Genomic DNA, 21,441 nt, shown 5'->3' on the forward strand with positions numbered 1-21,441 from the left:
ATTGTTCCATTACAGTTTACCTAGGCCAGATTTGTTCTCTCATCATTTTTTCTTTCAGCATGTGCAGTAATTACCAAGCCAGGCAATAGCTCCCGCAGTGGTAAATGGAGCTCTCTGAGCCCTCCGCTAAACCTTGTCAGGGGGAGTCTTCAATGATGTGAGTCATTGGTTGTTGTAGACCACAGATGCTGTCTGGGTTTACATAATTGAAATTTGCCCCCACCCAATTAGCTGTTTTTTACTCTGGATTGCTCCCTGTCCTTTTCCACAGCTAAACTAACCTTATGGTACAATGAGCACTGCTCCCAAAATGTTCTGACACTTGATTCACTTTAACCACCTCATTCCCAGAAGCAAAATTTTCTGGAAACATGCTAATATGGAAAATCTCCCTGGACACATTTTTTGCCTTCTTTGCCCATTCTATTATTACTATTGTAGTCTTTATTTGGATAAGTAAAGTCTTCTGTTATAACTATATGGTTTTTGCACCTCTGTAATTTCCCTTATTTCTTTCCCACTGGTTGGTGGCCTATCAAATACATCCATTGATGTAATGGTACCTCTGTTGTTTCTTAGCTCCAATCAAACCGATTTTGCTTTAGGCCCCTCGAGGCCAACACCTCTCTCCAGCTCTGTAATGTTCTCTTTAATCAATACCGCTACCCCTCCTTCCTTATTTCCTGCCCTATCATTCCTGAACACCTTGGGCTGGGTTTCCCCCTCCTGCAACTTGAAAAAAAATCATTCATGGGATGTGGGCATTGCTGGCTAGGCCAGCGTTTATTGCCTTTCCCTAATTATCCTTGAGAAGGTGCTGGAGAGCTGCCTTCTTAAACCACTGAAGTCCATGTGATAACCTGCCCAGGATTGAGTCAGGAACGAATAAAATGAGACCCGTTGGGCTGGAATTTCAAACATACCCCAGTATTCCTGACCCACACCATCTTTCCCTGGCTGGAAAATGTGTTGGGTTGTTTACGAGCATGCACATTCTATTATTTTTTGGTAACCATTAAAAAGGTTGAGAGGAAATTTGAATTTCATCTCGCATGCTATTTTCATCATGATGGGAGGAATTTGGAAACATCCTGGGAAAAGCCTGCTGAAGGATCAGGAACCTTTTGTCAGATAACTTTAAAACGTCTTGAAACTGCCCCCTCATATCCCCCATGCCCCCTCCGTGTCCCTAATATACCCTCCACCGGCTGTCACCAAGCCCTGCCTGCCCACTGTGCCCTTGCCCCCACCCATCCAGTCCCAAGACAGGTAGGCACAACACACCGCAGCTATGATCCCAAAAACTGCCCATTCCGTGGGCCCTGCCTGCACGCATGCCACCAAGCATGGAGCCGACTGGTGGCGCACTATGCCTATCCACCCCCCCCCACAACTGGATGCCACCTTTCTGGCGGGATGTCACAGGGCTCACCCAAGGAGAACTCCCTACAGTAGACCCCACAGACGGTGCAGGACAGAGGCTGCAGAGCATATCTCTGGAATGCGTAGCGGCAGCCGTTGGTACTCCTGCCAACAGGGATGGGTGGCGGGGTTAGACGCCTCCCATTGCCAAGCACCGACGGGGCCAGGGGTGTGGTGTGGAGAACAAACTGTCAGGGGAATGTCCGGGGGTGGAGGTTGAAATAGGAAGGAGGGGGAGCATGCGGGGGCTGAGGTTGCAGCGCAAGCCAGGGCCACTGGGCAGCCTGTTGGACCTGGTTGGATATTGGAGTGTTCACCATGCAAACCTTTAAAAAAAATGAATTTAGAGTACCCAATTATTATTTTTTTCCAATTAAGGGGCAATTTAGCGTGGCCAATCCACTTAACCTGCACATCTTTGGGTTGTAGGGGTGAAACCTACGTAGATACGGGGAGAATGTGCAAACTCCACACAGTGACCCAGGGCCGGGATTCGAACCCGGGTCCTCAGCGGCGCAGGCAGCAATGCTAACCACTGTGCCACATGCTGCCTGACCCTTCACCAGGCAAATATGTCTGCCCTTCACCTCCTGCAGATAATGGAATTTCAGTATCAATCCAGGAGTGGTTGGCATCTGCCTAGCTACAGCAGCCCTTGTGGTTGCACCGAGGCTGCATGAACAGGAGCTGCTTGGGGAGGGCCCTGCAGAACAGGGGCCTGCCCCAGAGGAGCAGCGGGAAGCCTTTGAGGATGGCGAGCCGACTGTCCAACAGGTTGAGGAGAAGTTGGGATGGAGATGTCACATCAGGCCTTGTATATACCAGAGTGCCTGTCGTTTGAGGACCTATTAGACCGAGCGTGTGCCGAAGACTCTGTCTAATCATATCTGTCGGATCATGGTGCATCTGGAACGTAGGGGTATGGGGGAAGGACACCCGCTCCCGGTGGCTGTCAAGGTGACGGTTGCCCTGAACATTTATGCCACAGGGTCCTTTCAGGCATCGAGTGGGGACCTGTCAGGGATATCCCAGACTTCCGTGCACAAGTGCATCCGTGCCGTAACAGAGGCCCTTTATGCCCGGGCGGCACAATACATCGACCTGAATATGGACCGAGCCCACCAGGTTGCTTGGGTAGTGAGATTCACTGGCATCGTTGGGTCCAGGGGGCGATCAACAGGACGCACCGCCACATGAGGAGGTGCCCTTCATAAACTGGAATGGATTCTACTCCTTCAACATGCAGCTGATGTGTGACCACCGGCTTCACATTGCGCCCGTTATCCAGGCAGCGTGTACGATGCCTTCATTCTGGCATACTCAACGGTGTCCGACACCTTTGATGCGCTTCCCGGGTAAGGGGTTGACTCCTGGGCGACAGGTGTATCCACTGCGGTTGTTATTGATGATGTCTTTCTGGAGGCCACAGATCAATGCAGAAACCTGCTGCAATGACCCCCATGCAGCAAACAGGATTGTCATGGAGCGGTGCATCGGTGTCCTGAAGATGCAGTTAAGGTGCCTGGACTGCTATGGAACGGCCCTCCAATACCCGAAGAGGGTCTCCCAAACCGTGGTGGCCTGCTGCATCCTCCACAACATGGTGCAGCAAAGAGGGAGATGCTGGAGAGGGAGGATGAACTCCAGTTCTCACCCGAAAAAGAGGATGCTGAGGAGGACCAGAGCATGAGGCCTGGGCAGCCACAGGAGGACGCACAACATTGTGCCAGGGCCACCACACACGGACAATCTAATCAACTCCAGGTTTATTGACTAGGCGGCCTGGCGACGGACAGGTGATGTGCTCTGGTGGTCCATTGTTTGACAAAGTCTGAATCCTGCCCTCGGTGGCGTATTCCATCGGCCGTCTGGGTGATCCCTTCATGTATGTTGGCCATTCCATCCCACGGTCCCATCCAACTCCTGGAGTGATGGGGATGGGGACATGGTTCAGGGTGTGGGTGGCGGGGTTGGTTATTGGGTGATGAGCGGTGATGGGTTACTCACTGGGTAGGCCCTACCACATAGCTCCCCACACATCTGACCGCAGCCCCTGCTGCCTCCGAGGGCATCCCCTCGGGCAACCTCCGACTGACCTGGGGGCTCTGACCCATGTCCATCTTCTTCTTTTAAAAAAAAATATATTTTATTCAAAATTTCTGACCAACCATGACAGTACATTGTGTATCCTTTACACAGTAATATAACAATATAAATAACAATGGCCATTTTTAAGCAAGAAATAAATAATATATAAACAACATCGAAATTAAAAAAACAAAACTAAGTGGCAACTGCCTTGTCCCAAATAAATACTCTCCAAAAATACAATTTAGCAGTCCAATATACAATTACCTATAACAACCTATACATATTTTACATATACACTAACATCCCAGAGAGTCCTTCTGGTTCCTCCCCCCCCCCCCCCCCCCCCCCCGGGTTGCTGCTACTGTCTTCTTCTTTTCCATTCCCTCTATCTTTCTGTGAGGTATTCGACGAACGGTTGCCACTGCCTGGTGAACCCTTGAGCCGATCCCCTTAGGGCGAACTTAATCCGTTCCAACTTTATAAACCCTGCCATGTCATTTATCCAGGTCTCCACACCCGGGGGCTTGGCTTCCTTCCACATCAACAGTATCCTGCGCCGGGCTACTAGGGACGCAAAGGCCAAAACATCAGCCTCTTTCGCCTCCTGCACTCCCGGCTCCTCTGCAACCCCGAATATAGCCAACCCCCAACTTGGTTCGACCTGGACCCCCACCACCTTCGAAAGCACCTTTGTCACCCCCACCCAAAACCCTTGTAGTGCCGGACATGACCAGAACATGTGGGTGTGATTCGCTGGGCTTCTCGAGCATCTCGCACACCTATCCTCTACTCCAAAAAATTTACTGAGCCGTGCTCCAGTCATATGCGCCCTGTGTAACACCTTAAATTGTATCAGGCTTAGCCTGGCACACGAGGACGATGAGTTTACCCTACTTAGGGCATCAGCCCACAGCCCCTCCTCAATCTCCTCCCCCAGCTCCTCTTCCCATTTCCCTTTCAGCTCATCTACCATAATCTCCCCCTCGTCCCTCATTTCCCTATATATGTCTGATACCTTACCGTCCCCCACCCATGTCTTTGAGATCACTCTGTCCTGCACCTCCTGCATCGGGAGCTGCGGGAATTCCCTCACCTGTTGCCTCGCAAAAGCCCTCAGTTGCATATACCGGAATGCATTCCCTTGGGGCAACCCGTATTTTTCGGTCAGCGCTCCCAGACTTGCAAACGTCCCATCTACAAACAGATCTCTCAATTGTGTTACTCCTGCTCTTGGCCATGTTCCAAATCCCCCATCCATTCTCCCCGGAGCAAACCTATGGTTATTTCTTATCGGGGACCACACCGAGGCTCCCGTCTTACCCCTATGCCGTCTCCACTGCCCCCAGATTTTCAGAGTAGCCACCACCACCGGGCTTGTGGTGTATTTCTTCGGTGAGAACGGCAACGGCGCCGTCACCATAGCTTGTAGGCTAGTCCCCCTGCAGGATTCCCTCTCCAATCTCTTCCACGCCGCTCCCTCCTCTTCTCCCATCCACTTACATACCATTGAGATATTGGCGGCCCAGTAGTACTCACTTAGGCTCGGTAGTGCCAGCCCCCCCCTGTCCCTACTGCGCTGCAAAAATCCCCTCCTCACTCTCGGGGTCTTCCCGGCCCACACAAAACTCATGATATTCTTCTCAATCCTTTTGAAAAAAGCCTTCGTGATCACCACCGGGAGGCACTGAAACACAAAAAGGAATCTCGGGAGGACCACCATTTTAACCACCTGCACCCTCCCTGCCAGTGACAGGGATACCATGTCCCATCTCTTGAAGTCCTCCTCCATCTGTTCCACCAACCGCGTTAAATTTAACCTATGCAATGTACCCCAATTCTTGGCTATCTGGATCCCCAAGTAGCGAAAGTCCCTTGTTACCTTCCTCAGCGGTAAGTCCTCTATTTCTCTGCTCTGCCCCCCTGGATGCACCACAAACAACTCACTTTTCCCCATATTCAGTTTATATTCTGAAAATTCTCCAAACTCCCCAAGTATCCGCATTATCTCTGGCATCCCCTCCGCCGGGTCCGCCACATACAACAACAAATCGTCCGCAAACAGAGATACCCGGTGTTCTTCTCCTCCCCTGAGTACTCCCCTCCACTTCCTGGAACCCCTCAGTGCTATTGCCAGGGGCTCAATCGCCAGTGCAAACAATAATGGGGACAGAGGACATCCCTGCCTCGTTCCTCCATGGAGCCGAAAATATGCAGACCCCCGTCCATTCGTGACCACGCTCGCCATCGGGGCCCTATACAACAGCTGTACCCATCTAATATACTCATCTCCAAAGCCAAATCTCCTCAACACCTCCCACGAATAATCCCACTCCACTCTATCAAATGCTTTCTCGCCCATGTCCATCTTCAACACCCATGCCCCACATCACCAACCTATGCCCACCACCCCCTGCCCCACCCGGCATACCCTCTGTTCCTGGCCCAGCCCATCCCTCACATCCTTCAGAGGACCGAGGCAGTTTGGAACGTCGGTGAACAGGTGTTTATTGTGATATATACAAGTATAGTTCACTAGCCACTATCGCTAACCTTTATGCTTCACTTGTGCCAACTTAACTGGTGTCTACCTTTTTAATCTTGCATGCCCTAATGCTCCTTCTAGGTGGCCCCCCCAGGTAGTGCATCAGAAGTGAGGCAGTCTGCTGCGATCCTTGCCCTGTGACCTGGGTCCCCTTAGGCATCATCCTTATCTGGGTGTCAGAGATGGCATAGTGCCACCTTTTTCTGCCTGCTGCCCATCAGATGCACCAGGCTGGGGGGAGTGGGGTCTGAGGCCCAAGTCCATCTTCAACACCCATGCCCCACATCACTAACCTTCTCTTGCGGGAGTAATTGGCACGGGCCCCGTCATTTCCTCCTCCCTCAGGGTGTCCGACAACCAGTAGCTCAGTGCCGTCACCGGACATGTGCTCCGGGGTTTTGCGGGGTTGTGGTAGATGCGTGGGTCACCAACAGGTCCTACCTTGTCACCACGTGAGTTGTGAGGTTGGGGCTGGGGGTGAGGGACTTCAGATGGACCCATCTTATCGGCAGGTGATCCTGCAAGACAAAAGATAAGACGCATGGTTAGATCGTGGGTAGGCGTGAGGTGGAGGCGTGTCATTCGTGCCATAGGGACATTGCAATTCATTGGGGGTTCACTTGGATCCCCAATGCTGTCCTCTGCCTCCAACCCCATTATGTGGAGATGCCGGCGTTGGACTGGGGTGAGCACAGTACGAAGTCTTACAACACCAGGTTAAAGTCCAACAGGTTTGTTTCGATGTCACTAGATTTCGGAGCGCTGCTCCTTCCTCAGGTGAATGAAGAGGTATGTTCCAGAAACACATATATAGACAAATTCAAAGATGCCAAACAATGCTTGGAATGCGACCATTAGCAGGTGATTAAATCTTTACAGATCCAGAGATGGGGTACTGGTTAGGTGGAGCTGAGTGACATCAACCTACATTGGAAACTGAAGCTAAGTTTTTGGATGATGTCGCCAAGAGGTCGCATCATCAGTAATGGAAGAAAGAAGATGGGAGGTTCGCCAGGAGAGCATTGAAATATTTGAGGAGAATGAAGGTATGGCTGCGAGTTTCAGCAGCAGTTGAGTTGAGGCAGGCATGGAGATGGGTGATACTATGGAGGTGCAAGTAACCTGTTTTGTATTGTGGGGTCAGAAGTTCATCTTCTGGTAAAGGCTGTGAATAGTTGGTTTAACCTCAGAAAATGGCTCGGGTGGGAGATGATGTGGGGAACTGAGCTTATGTCATGGACTGAAGGAAAAAGCTTCATTCTTTACGTAATTGAATTGCAGAAAATTTCTAGTCATGCAAAACGGGATATCAGACAAGTACAAACTTGGTATCTGTTCTGAAGAATTTTAAAATGTTTTGTATTTACCTACCTCCCTTGTTAGTTGTCCTTGCAGTGAACATTATATTGGGGAAAATGGATTGATGACCTGCTCATTTGACAGGCACTCTTGTATTCTCTATTCTGCTTTACCTGGATGGCTCGGATGCATAGAGTTGAATAAAGAACACAAAGGTTTGTTAACAAACAATACCATATATTTGTTTGCACTACTAACTAAGATTCATTCACATTCCTAAAGTAGGTTATTGTATAAAACTATGCTATCCCTAACTTACAGAACTCTCAAGTATACAACTGCTCTCTATGCCTGACATTCTTCCAGTTCTCTCCTAATTCTTAACTCCTAATTATCTAATCATTTTCTAATTTAATCCCAGAATCCCCTAGTCACATGATATATATATGTGACTGTTCTGTGGTTCCCTTTAGTGGTAAGAATCACATCATTAAATTGTTACCTCTATACCCCAGTCAATATACTTATCATTACATCCCCCTTTTTTCAAAGATGTTTGGAGATTTCTACAAACATATGTAGAGTAAGAAGCATTGTATATTATTTACATGTAATTGAGTACTGAAATTGTACAGTAGTTAACAATTGGAAAAAAAAAACTTTTTACAGTCCACAAATTTGGTCTGTACTCAGTCTTCACTCTGGTAGTGTGTTGAAGTACAAGTCATCAGCTCAAATCGATCGGGTGTTCGACTGGTTGAACCACTTTTGTTGTCTGACCTGGGCTTTTTTTCTGTGCTTGTGGTGTCGAGTTTGTGCACCCTTTCCCTCAAAAATTGGTTTGCCTTTTGGTCTTTGAGCAAATACGAACTCATTAATTTCGTTGACTTTTTCGTATGAACAATGTTCTGTTCTTCCTGGCATTGGTGCCATTATGCATGAATTTTGTATCGTTTACACACACATTTGTTTGTTCTACCTCGACCTGTAGCTGTGTTTGACACACTGTCCAGCAGTCCCTTGCTCGGTTGCCATCTGGATCTATTTCCATGCCGTATGGTCTGTCAAGTGTGACTGCAAGTTTCAACACTTTCTTGTCATTGCATTGGACTGTGCTGTTCAGCTGTCCTTCAGTTTCAGAGTCGTACCATTGTGTACAGCCTGTTGTTCCGTAGTTGCATTTTGTGCGTTCAAGATCTGTCCTTCTGGATCGTTTGATTCATTTTCAAACTTTTTAGTCTCAGTGTCCTTTGTAATATCTGGGGCGAGATTCTCCGACCCCCCACCGGGTCGGAGAATCGCTGGGGGCTGGCGTGAATCCCGCCCCCGCCGGTTGCCGAATTCTCCGGCACCGGATATTCGACGGGGGTGGGAATCGCGCCGCGCCGGTTGGCGGGCACCCACCCGCGATTCTCCCCCCCGGATGGGCCGAAGTCCCGCTGCTAGAATGCCTGTCCCGCCGGCGTAGATTAAACCACCTACCTTACCGGCGGGACAAGGCGGCGCGGGCGGGCTCTGGGGTCCTGGGGGGGGGGCGCGGGGCGATCTGGCCCCGGGGGTGCCCCCACGGTGGCCTGGCCCGCGATCGGGGCCCACCGATCCGCGGGCGGGCCTGTGCCGTGGGGGCACTCTTTTCCTTCCGCCTTCGCCACGGTTTCCACCATGGCGGAGGCGGAAGAGACTCCCTCCACAGCGCATGCGCGGGGATGCCGTGAGCGGCCGCTAACGGTCCCGCGCATGCGCCACCCGGAGATGTCATTTCCGCACCAGCTGGCAGGGCACCAAAGGCCTTTTCTGCCAGCTGGCGGGGCGGAAATTAGTCCGGCGCGGGCCTAGCCCCTTAAGGTTGGGGCTCGGCCCCCAAAGATGCGGAGGATGCCACATCTTTGGGGTGGCGCGATGCCCGACTGATTTGCGCCGTTTTGGGCGCTGGTTGGCAGACATCGCGCCGATACCGGAGAATTTCGCCCCTGATGTTTCATTGCACCTTATGATCTCAGCTTCCTGTGTATGGTCTGATGCATCGTTGAGCTTTGTGACATCAGTCCTTTCTGGATGATATGATTTATCTTTGATCTCTTGGTGCTCCTCTTCTGGAGTCAACTTCTCCAAGATGTGATTTTCTTGTACGTTGTTCACAATTGATGTGCTCTCATTTGATTCATTCATTGTGCACTCTGATTTTCATGTTTTGTTGTACAGTCCAGCTGGGATCTGTCAGTCTCGCTTTTGTCCTGCACATCATCTATGCTCCTTGTGATCACTTTGTCACTATTCGCAAATACAGTGGATAGATATTCATAGTCTTCTTGTTGTTGATCAAATAAACTAGATAGACCTTCATAGTCTTCTTCTTTCATTGCTCTCTCTCTGGTGTCTTTCATTGCTTTCACTATAGAGTCTTTCTCTTTTGGTTGTTCATTTGTCAGATTACTGCTATCCGATGTAGCAACGGTATGCAATTTCATCAATGTATTGGATTCATCTACCATTAGTAGAGTGGTATTTAAATTTTCAATCTTGTTACTAACAGAATAATCAGCGAACCCGAATATCTCTCATATCTGAGTAGTATTCTTCAATGTAGGATTTATCTTCTTTAGTTTTAGATTTGTTAACATTTTCTTCTTGTTGCATGCTGCAAACATTTTGTTCCATGGTGCTGAAAAAGTCTTCTTCAGCTGTTTGTTCCAATTCAGGCAATGTTCTGCTTTACGAGGTTAAAAAAAATCTGTTTTGTGGCTTTAAAACTTGTTTTTTCGATTTCCGGGCAGTTTTTCTTTAAGTGGGCATGTCCACAATATTCTGACGTCATCACGTCCGTGACGTCCTGCTCCAACATGCATTGCGCATGAGCAAATCAATCCCCGTCTGGAATGCGCTCTTTTTTCAAGTGTGCACTCTTCTGCGCATGCGCAAAACGATATTCTTCCGGATCGTGTCATTTTTCAATGCGCGCATTTACGAATTGGTCCCGCACAAGCGCACAACATTCAGAATCCAAATTGCACGTTTTTTCTTTTAACTGCGCATGTCTGAAATGTCTGACTTCTGAAGCGCATGTTTTTTACGGTGCGCTTGCGCATATTGATCTTTTTCAGCGCGGTGAATTTTTAACCGCGCCATAGCTTGAACTGAGGCAAAAAATGTTTTACTTTGATTCAACATTTCAGCACTTCTATTTTTAGATTCGTTACTCGCACTGCCCATTTTGATTGAATCTCCCAGCCTTATTTTTTGCTTCTTTTGCAGTCTTTTACACAGGTTTTCATTTCTTTCACAATAATGATCAAATTTTTTAATGACCAGTTCAAAGCTATTTTTTTCAACTTCATTCTCGAACTGGAATGAGTTATACACTTCCAAAGCCTGTTGTCCAGCCATTAGTAGCAATAAAGCAGTTTTACATTTATCACTGGCAGTTTCTAGGTTGGAGGATGAGAGATACAGTTGAATCTCTTGTTTGAATATTTTCCAGTTTACATCTACATGACCTGATATGCTGAAAGCCTTTGGAAACTGCAGACCTTCCATGACTCTTCGGTTGGGTATTTCTGTGATGTTTCTGGTTGTGGCTGGAGTCTTATTGTTGCTACTGGAGCCTGGTTGAGATTTTTCTTTACATGTTTTTTTTTGAATGGAGATTCTTTCTTTCTCCCTAAACCTGACTAATCTACTGCAGGACCACTGCTGGTACCATGTTGTATTCTCTATTCTGCTTTACCTGGATGGCTCAGATGCATAGTGTTGAATAAAGAACACAAAGCTTTGTTAACAAACAAAACCATATATTTATTTACACTACTAAGATTCATTCACCTTCCTAAAGTAGAAGGTTATTGTATAAAACTATACTATCCCTAACTTAAGATTTCTCAAGTATACAACTGCTCTCTATGCTGACACTCTTCCAGCTCTCTCAACTCCTCACCATCCTCTAATCTAATTCCCGAATTCCCATGTCACCTGATATTTATATGACTTCTGTGGTTCCCTCTGGTGATAAGAATCATTATCATTAACTTGTTAACTCTTTACTTCCCAGTCAATATACATATCATTACAGGCACTGCTGACTCAAGTGCTGGGGTTGCAAATGACCTACTCTCCTTCTCTCTTTGGAGGCAAGGTGACTGACCGGTGATTTGTCTTTATTGAAGCCAATTGCTTCCCTAATCGCGCGCCGAAGAATCCTGCTGGGCTGGCGGTCAGCAGCACCACCTACGCTGCAGACCTGGCGGAATTTCTCCACTTGGAGAAGATCAATGACACCATCCGAGGGTCGGACGAGGGCTTCCTCAAAGCATGGGGCAGTTCGTTGGCCTGGTCCAAGACCTGTTCAAAGCCAACAGCGAACAGGGAAAAAGCGAGAGACAGGAGAAAACAAACACAGATACACAACTCTAAGGGAAAGGGGGGAGGAAGAGAGGAGGAAACTCAGGAAATGCAGGGAGAAGCGTGGGGAGGGAGGTAGAGGGGGCGGGAAGGCCCTCCTGAACCCATAAGGCCTGTAACAGTAAACATAAAGGGATGGGGGAAGGGGAGAATAGGAGCTAGGGGACAGAACACCCTGAACGAAAGAAGGGGATGCCAAGGAGGGTTCAGGGAGGGCGGCAGGGAGAGGGGAAGGGGGGAGGAAACACCAAAAACGATTGTATGTACATAAGAACTGCACGAGCTATAAATATTGGGTACAAAATTCGACTGTGTATAATTGAAAATGCCAATACAAATATGTAAAAAAGAAATCTGAAGGTTTCAGCCTCCAGGAGTTTATTAATGCAAAATTGTAATATTTGTATTGTAAATTAAGACCCTTAGATGTAACTGAGAAATTAAGCTTGTTATAAGGGAGATGGAAGACAAAAGCCTATGAAAGACCATGTCAATTGGAACATTGGGGCTACTAATATATCTCATAACATAAAGATTATTTTCAAGGGACCATTTCAAAATAATTTAGTGTGATGGATCAGAGTGATGTTGGAAGTAGAGCTTAAACCATCCTATGTACAAAATGAATTTATGACATAATTGATTGTGGTTGTATTTTTGAAAAACACCTGGGGCGAGATTCTCCGACCCCCCCCACCAGGTCGTAGAATCGCCGTGGGCTGTCGTGAATTCCGCCCCCGCCGCCCGCCGAATTCTCCGAAGGGAGAAAAGTCGGTGGGGCGTCAATCGCAGCGCACGCCTTGGGGAATGGCACGGGTGGGCACGAGGCAATGGATTTCGGGGCTGCCGATACTCTCCCGTCAGGATGGGCCGAAGTCCTGTCGACGTGACCACGGGCCACGTCGGCGTAAATCAAAACACCTTTCAATCGGCGTCAACCAGTGCTCAAGGTTGACGCCGACCAGCGTGGAGGTGGGTGACGGCCTGGGGGGTTGGCCGCTGGAGAGGTGATGGCGTGGCCGCAGTCTGTATGTGTGGGGGAGAGGTGTGTGTAGGGTTGTGTGTGTGTGTGTGTGTGTGTGTGTGTGTGTGTGTGTGGCGGGGGGGGGGGGGGGGGTGGTTAGAGTGGGGTGGGCTCCGGGGGAGTGCCGGGAGGGGGATGAGTGCCGGGGACGGGAGGATGACTGCCGGTGGGGGGGGGGGGGGGGGAGGTGGGGGGCGGGAGGTGCGTGCCAGGGAGGGGGAGGGGGACGGGGGGGGTCCGTGCCGGGGAGGGGGCCGGGGGGGGGTGGGTCCGTGCCAGGGAGGGGGACGGGGAGGTGCATGCCGGGGAGGGGGACGGGTAGGTGCGTGCCGGGGAGGGGGACGGGGAGGTGCGTGCCGGGGAGGGGGGCGGGGAGGTGCGTGCCAGGGAGGGGGAGGGGGACGGGGGTGGGGTCCGTACCGGGGACGGGGGGGGGGGGGGTCCGTGCCGGGGAGGGGGACGGGGAGGTGCATGCCGGGGAGGGGGACGAGGACGGGGGGTCCGTGCCGGGGAGGGGGACGGGGAGGTGCGTGCCGGGGAGGGGGGATGCGAGGGCAAGTGAGTTGGTCCATCTGGCCAGGTGCCAGCCTCAACAGTCGGACCCATGCGGTCCATGCCACCTGGCTGGGGGGAGGAGGGGGTATGGGCAATGATGACATGTCGTCGTTCCCCCCCCGCGCGCCCCCCCCCCCCCCCCCACCCACAGGCCATCATGTTTTCCAGTCAGCCAGCGATGTTGGCCGCCGTGGCGGCAGCCGCTAATGTCCATGTAGCCCTGGATGAGGAGGAGGAGGAGGCTGCCGCAGAGGGGCAGGCGGCAGCCGACCAGGCTGGAGGGACACCCGCCCGACAGCACGAGGAGGGGGAGAAGGACGTCGCGGCCCCACGGCAACGGAGGCACCCGAGGGCGCCCCGTGTGTACCGGCCCCGGCAGTCATACCAGGACCTCACGGACCGGGAATGCAGGAGGAGACTCCGGATGAGCCGGGAAACCGTGGCACTCATCTGCCACCTGCTGGCACACCTGTCACCGCGTGGCACTGGCGGGGGACACTCTCACCCCGTGTCTGTCAAGGTTACGGTGGCCCTGAACTTTTACGCAACGGGGTCATTCCAGGCACCGAGTGGGGACCTGTCCGGCATATCGCAGACATCGGTGCACCGGTGCATCCGGGCAGTGACAGACGCCCTATATGCCATTGCGCTTCCCTGTGGACCGGGCCAGCCAAGATGCCCGGGCCGTGGGCTTCTCTGCCGTGGCCGGGTTCCCCATGGTCCAGGGCGCGATTGATGGGATGCACGTCGCCGTGCGGCCACCTGCAGATAACAGGGCCATGTTCACCAATAGGAAGGGGACCTATTCGATGAACATACAGGTGGTCTGCGACCACCGCATGATGATCCTGCACGTCTGCGCCCGTTACCCGGGCAGTGTACACGACTCATTCGTGTTGTCACGGTCATACATCCCCGGCATGTACGAGGGACGCCATCCCCGGCTGAGGGGCTGGTTGCTGGGCGACAGGGGCTACCCATTGCGATCATGGCTGATGACGCCTATACGGAGGCCACGCAATGAGGCGGAGAACCGCTACAATGATGCCCATGTAGCGACAAGGGGAGTGATCGAGAGGTGCTTTGGCGTGCTGAAGATGCGTTTCAGGTGCCTGGACCTCTCTGGGGGCGCCCTCCAGTATCGGTCAGATAGGGTCGGCCGCATCATTGTAGTGTGCTGCGTCCTGCACAACATAGCCCAGCAGAGGGGCGATGTGCCGCAGGCAGAGGACGGGGGAGTGGAGGAGCAGCAGGAAGAGGCGCAGTCCTCCCCAGATGAGGGGGATGGGGGTAATGGTCAGGGCAGACGAGGCAGACACAGGCGGGTGGCTGTCCACCGCTACCGGCTGGCCCAGCGGGCACGGGACAGACTGATAGACGCCCGCTTCACTGACTAGATGGGCGTGGGAATCGGGTAGTATGGCCACAGACCGCACACCATGGCAACAGCCGACCACCCACACCCCCCACCCATCCACCCACCCAGCACCCTCACCCCCCTCCCCAACCCCACCCACCCCACCCGCATGCACACCACCCCCCCATTGCCGATCCACCTGCGGCACAACGGGCCGGGCTCACACAGTTGCCGGTGGACGCGTGTCTATTGCAGGCCATGGAGGATGATGACAACCCGCCCTGCGATGAGCTCCTGGCTCTACATCGTTGGACTATGCCTGACCCATGGCCACAGTACCACCATCCACCCGGACCATCCCTGCATGTGTCTGTGACGCTGCAGCGCACGGTCCCGTCCTCTGCCCGGGGGGATGTTGATGGCGGCCCAGGGGGAAGGGGGCAGACTCACCTGGGGCTGAGGTAAGACCTCCCCTCACACACACACTTGCGCTCAACGTACATGACACCCCCGCACGCTTTGGACAGAGCACAAAGGCAGCTTCTGGACGTGTAACATTGACTTTAATAATGAAAGGAGTTCATGCACGTGCCCTAGCCCCTAAAACTCATCTGTGCCCTGCACTCGTGCCAACTTACTCAGTGTCTAATTGTTTGGCCTTACGGGCCCTTTGACTACGCCTAGGTGGTTCCCCAGACGGTACGGCAGAACTGGAGGTGGACTCCTGTAATTCCTGCCCTCTGACACGGGATCCCTTTGGCGGCCGTTTCCTGGGGCGTCCTGGCCTAGATGGGCCAGGCTGCGGCCCGGGCCACTGGATGGCGAGTTGCCAGCCTGTCCTGCCCGTTGCCCACCCGATGCACCTGGGACGGAAGGGGGGGAGCCCGAGGTGTTGAGGTGTTCCGGGACCTCCCCTACAATGGGACCCGGAACGGACCGTAGCACCTCCTCCTCCCTCGGGGTGCCCGATGGCCCCCAGGCCTCTACATGGGTGGGGGATGCGAACGGACTGGCCATCCGACACGCCCCCCGACATCTGGCACTGCCAGTCCTGGAGGCCCGTGCTGGTATCGACGGGTCTGCAGGTTTGCAGCCATGGAGCTCAGGGGGTTGGCAAACCCTGTTTGTGACTGTGCGACGCTGGCTCGCACATGGGCAATGGCGCCGATGCCCTCAGCGATGGCCTGCTGAGACTGGGCCACGGCCTGCTGAGACTGGGCTATGGACTGCTGAGACTGGACTATGGCCTTCAGAAACTGGGGCATGGCCTGCTGAGACTGGGCCATGGCCTTCAGAGACTGTGCCACGGAGTTGAGCCCCTCTGCCATCTGCCGCTGGCGCTGGCTCATGGCCTCCTGTGAGAGGGCAGCCATGTCCTGGGCCACAGACGCCGCCTGCACGGGAAGCCCCAGGCCTCGCAAACCGCTCCCCATGTCTGACACCGTCGCACCCATTGCCTCCACCGCGGACGCCACCCGTGGGGTGTCGGCCTGGGTGGCACGCATGACCAGCACCACTGCCAGCTTCTGGACGCGGGTGGACTCCTCCACCTGCGACTGCAGCCGCCGCAAGCTGGCCGTCACCCTCTTCGCTCGTCCCAGGTTTGGTGGTTGCATCGGACCTATGGGTGGGTGTGGTAACTCCAGGAACCCGGGATCCATCTGGGCAGCAGATGTTCGCATGCGCCGGGCTGCCCTCCGACCGCCCGGCCCTTCTGCTGCTCCTACCTCCACCTGCTGTACCGGGACGGCTGTGTTGTGCGCACCAGTGAGTGTACCAGACGCCTCATCACTAAAGTGCCCAACCGAGGTGAGCGTCTCTGCGATGGTGGAGGGTGTTGGTGACAGCAGTGGCGTTGTGTTGTGCGCATCGTCCGACTGAGTCCATGGCACTTTGGGGTGGCAGTTCGTCTCCACCCATCCACTCTGAGTCACTGTCCGGTATTTCAGTTTCCTGGGTAGAGGTGTCCTGGGTAGGGGTGCCCTGGGTTGTGGTTTCGTGGCTCGGCTGTGACGGGGGCCTGTGGCTGCCCCTCTCGTCGCTGGGTGGCACACGCCTGCGTCGCCGCACCCGCATGAGACGGGGGCGCCGTCTCCCTGTTGCTCCAGGTCTCTCCGTCTCCCATGGCTCCGAGGGGCATCGTGTGGGCGTCGCATGCCAGAGGGTCCGGGTCTCTCCGTCTCCCATGGTCTCCGAGGGGCATCGTATGGGCGTCGCATGCCAGAGGGTCCGGGTCTCTCCGTCTCCCGTGGTCTCCGAGGGGCATTATGCGGGCGGTCTGCATCTGCGGGGATGGGTGCCTCGACGTTTGCTCCTGCGATACTCAATGAAGCATGCATGGTTAGACACGCAGACAGTGATCAGGTGATATGGGGGCGGGGGGATATGGGGGAGGGGGGATATGGGGGAGGGGGGATATGGGGACGGGCTGTCGGTGGCTCACTTGCTGGTGGGCCCCCGACCTCTGCATCAGCAACCTCCCAGTCCTCAGGTCCGCCAGCCAGTTCCAGGGCCCTTTACTCATGTTCGGTCAGTGGCCTCTCATCAGCGGGGCCTCCTCCAGTCCTCACATGCTCCCTGGTGTTGTGTGTGCGCTTCTCCTGTGGGGGGTGGTGGCAGGGGTAAAAGGCAGCAGTGTTAGACAGGTATATGAATGCACGCCATCGGTTGCGCGTGCATTGCAGAGGTTAAGGTTAGGGCTGGATTCACTTGGGGATATGGGGGGAGGGGGGATATGGGGGAGGGGGGATATGGGGGAGGGGGAATATGGGGGAGGGGGATATGGGGGGGTGATATGGGGGATATGGGGAGGGGATATGGGGGAGGGGGGATATGCGGGAGGGGCGATATGGGGAGGGGGATATGGGGGCTATGGGGAGGGGAGATATGGGGAGGGGGATATGGGGGAGGGAGGATATGGGGGATATGGGGAGGGGGAGATGGGGAGGGGGATATGGGGGAGGGAGGATATGGGGGATATGGGAGAGGGGGGATATGGGGAGGGGAGAGATGGGGAGGGGGATATGGGGGAGGGAGGATATGGGGAGGGGGATATGGAGGATACACAATGAAGCATGCATGGTTAGACACGCAGACAGTGATCAGGTGATATGGGGAGGGGGGATATGGGGAAGGGAGGATTGGGGGAAGGGGGATAGGGGGGATATGGGATGGGGATATGGGGGATATGGGGAGGGGGATATGGGGGAAGGGGGAGATGGGGGAGGGGGGAGATGGGGGATATGGGGAGGGTGGTATATGGGGCAAATGGGGGATATGGGGGAGGAGATTTATGGTGATATGGGGAGGAGGGATATGGGGAGGGGGATATGGGGAGGGGGATATGGGGGAGGGGGGATATGGAGGAAGGGGGATATGGGGGAGGGGGATATGGGGGAGGGGGGATATGGGGAGGGGATCTGGGGGAGGGGGGATATGGGAGATATGGGGGATATGGGGGGATATGGGGGAGGGGAGATGGAGAGGCGGGATATGGGGGAGGGGGGATATGGGGAGGGGGGTATGGGGGGGATATGGGGGATGGGGATATGGGGAGGGGGGATATGGGAGATATGGGGATATGGGGGCTATGGGGAGGGGGGTATAGGGAGGGGGATATGGGGAGGGGGGATATTGGGGAGGGGGTTATGAGGGATATGGGGGAGGGGGATATGGGGAGGGGGGATATGGGGGAGGAGGGATATGGGGGAGGGGGGTTATGGGGGAGGGGGTTATGGGGGATATGGGTGATATGGGGGAGGGGGTGGGGGATATGGGGAGGGGGGATATGGGGATGGGGATATTGGATGTATGGGGGAGGGGGGATATGGGGAACGGGGATATGGGGAGGGGGGATATTGGGAGGGGGATATGGGGGGGAGGATATGGGGGATATGGGGGAGGAGGGATATGGGGAGGGGCATATGTGTGATATGGGGGGGGGAGGAGGTATATGGGGGGATATGGGAGAGGGGGGATATGGGGGAGGGGGTATATGGGGACGGGGATATGGGGGAGGGGGGATATGGGAGATATGGGGGATATGGGGAGGGGGATATGGGGGAGGGGGGATATGGGGAGGGGGATATGGGCGATGTGGGGGAGGGGGGATATGGGGAGGGGATCTGGGGGAGGGGGGATATGGCGGGGATATGGGGGAGGGGGAGATGGTGAGGCAGGATATGGGGGAGGGGGAATATGGGGAGGGGGGATATGGGGGAGGGGGGATATGGGGGTTATGGGGGAGATGGATATGGGGAGGGGGGATATGGGAGATATGGGGATATGGGGGATATGGGGAGGGGGGTATAGGGAGGGGGGATATGGGGAGGGGGGATATGGGGGAGGGGGTTATGAGGGATATGGGGGAGGGGGATATGGGGGAGGGGGGATATGGGGGAGGAGGGATATGGGGGAGGGATATGGGGAGGGGGGTTATGGGGAGGGGGTTATGGGGGATATGGGTGATATGGGGGAGGGGGTGGGGGATATGGGGAGGGGGGATATGGGGGACAGGGGATATTGGGTGTATGGGGGAGGGGGGATATGGGGAACGGGGATATGGGGGAGGGGGATATGGGGGGGGGAGGATATGGGGATATGGGGGAGGGGGGATATGAGGGAGGGGGGATATGGGGGAGGGGGCATTTGGGTGATATGGGGGGGATATGGGGGATATGGGGGGATATGGGGAGGGGGGATATGGGGGAGGGGGGATATGGGGACGGGGATATGGGGGAAGGGGGATATGGGACATATGGGGGATATGGGGAGGGGGATATGGGGGAGGGGGTATATGGGGGAGGGGGATATGGGTGATATGGGGGAGGGGGGATATGGGGAGGGGGATATGGGGGAGGGGGGATATGGGGGTTATGGGGGATATGGGGGAGGGGGATATGGGGGAGGGGGATATGGGAGATATGGGGAAATGGGGGATATGGGGGAGGGGGATATGGGGGAGGGGGTGGGGGATATGGGGAGGGGGATATGGGGATATGGGGGACAGGGGTTATTGGGTGTATGGGGGAGGGGGATATGGGGAACGGGGGATATGGGGGAGGGGGGATATGGGGAGGGGGTATATGGGGGATATGGGGAGGTGGGATATGGGGGGGATATGGGGGAGGGGGGATATGGGGACGGGGATATGGGGGAGGGGGGATATGGGAGATATGGGGGATATGGGGAGGGGGATATGGGGGAGTGGGGATATGGGGAGGGGGATATGGGCGATATGGGGGAGAGGGATATGGGGGATGGGGATATGGGGAGGGGGGATATGGGGGAGGGGGGATATGGGGAGGGGGATATGGGGGAGGGGGGATATGGGGGATATGGGGAGGGGCGATATGGGGGAGGGGGATAGGGGGGATATAGGCGATGGGGGATATGGGGAGGGGGGATATGGGGGATATGGGGGTATATGGGGGAGGGGGGATATGGGGATGGGTATATGGGGGAGGAGGGATATGGGGAGGGGAGATACGGGGAGGTGGGATATGGGTGATATGGGGGAGGGGGATATGGGGGATATGGGGGAGGGGGGATATGGGGGATATGGATATCGGGCAGGGGGGGCTCACCCTGGCTGCCCTGACGAGGTCGTTCACCTTCTTGTGGCACTGGGTGCCTGTCCGTGGTGTCAGGGCCACGGCGCTGACGGCCTCTGCCACCTCCCTCCACAGACGTCGGCTGAGGCGTGGGGCAACTCTGCGGCCGTGCCCGGGATACAGGGCGTCCCTCCTCTGCTCCACTGCATCAAGGAGTGCCTCAATGTCGCGGGACTGGAACCTCGGGGCTGAGCGGCGGGCGGCCATCCGGTCGGGTGTTCTGGTCGGGTGGGGGAGCAGCGCGTCTTATGAGCCGTCACACCGTGCGGCGTGCATGACGCCGCACGCCGTGAGCCAGCGCGGATAGCGTCACATCGCTGCTAGCCCATTCCGGGCCGGAGACTTTGCGACGTTTGGGGCGGCGGGATGCAGGTGGGATTTGCGCCGTTTTGGGCGCCAGTCGGCGGACATCGCGCCGATATCGGAGGATCCCACCCCTGAGGGGATTCTCCGTTGCCCGACACCGAAATCGCATTCAGTGATTGGGCAGAGAATCCCGTTTGCAACCAAATCGGGGCCGGCGCTATTTTTCCGATGCTCCGCCCCCTCCAAATTGGCGTCATCCAGGAGCGCGCCGCATGCCATTGCGACGGCAGCAGCACGTTGCTTTGAGGCCCTCCCCCGATGCTCCGCCCCCAATGGGCCAAGTTCACAACTGCGCAGGTCGTGTGTGGTATGAGTTTTCGTAAACCCGGCGTGGTGGCTGTGGACTGTGTCCGGCTCCGCGACAGTCGGGCGGGAGCCGTGCTGCTGTCGGGGAGGGCTTCAGCGAGGGCTGGGGGTTGGTCTGGGAGTGGCGAGGGGAGATCCAGGAGGACACTATTTGGCTGGCCGGGTCTGCGCGTGGTCAGCGCCATGTCGTACGGCGCGGCAGCTGCAGGTTGTCGCGTGCACAAGCACGGCCACGGCCCTGGCAATCATCTGGGCATTTATGTCAGGAACGCAGGGAGTGTCACGTGGCATGATAGTTAGCCCCCACCCGGCGGAGAATCAATGCGGGGGCGATGACAACATTTTCATTGTAAAACTAGACACTCCTCCGGACGTAGCCTCAAAATCAGAGAATCCAGCCCCTGCTTCCTTTGGAATTACAATTTCAGTCCATAGACCATTAACAAACAAATGCTTTGAAATGTAGCAGATG

The 21,441-nt window shown here is 54.8% G+C and overlaps 1 long non-coding RNA gene across 1 annotated transcript in view; it reads right to left on the reverse strand.

Moving 5' to 3' along the window:
- The window catches only part of LOC140409114 (uncharacterized), a 34,272-nt gene extending 25,541 nt beyond the window's left edge, over positions 1-8,731 (reverse strand). Inside the window, exons 1-2 of the long non-coding RNA XR_011940281.1 lie at positions 7,427-8,731; positions 6,349-6,573 (exon numbers count right to left, since the gene is read on the reverse strand). This is a non-coding gene — a long non-coding RNA (uncharacterized lncRNA). The remainder of the gene's footprint in view (positions 1-6,348; positions 6,574-7,426) is intronic.
- Positions 8,732-21,441: the final 12,710 nt, after the last annotated feature.

The sequence above is a fragment of the Scyliorhinus torazame genome, chromosome 3 (genome assembly GCF_047496885.1).
Source record: "Scyliorhinus torazame isolate Kashiwa2021f chromosome 3, sScyTor2.1, whole genome shotgun sequence".
NCBI lineage: Eukaryota > Metazoa > Chordata > Chondrichthyes > Carcharhiniformes > Scyliorhinidae > Scyliorhinus > Scyliorhinus torazame.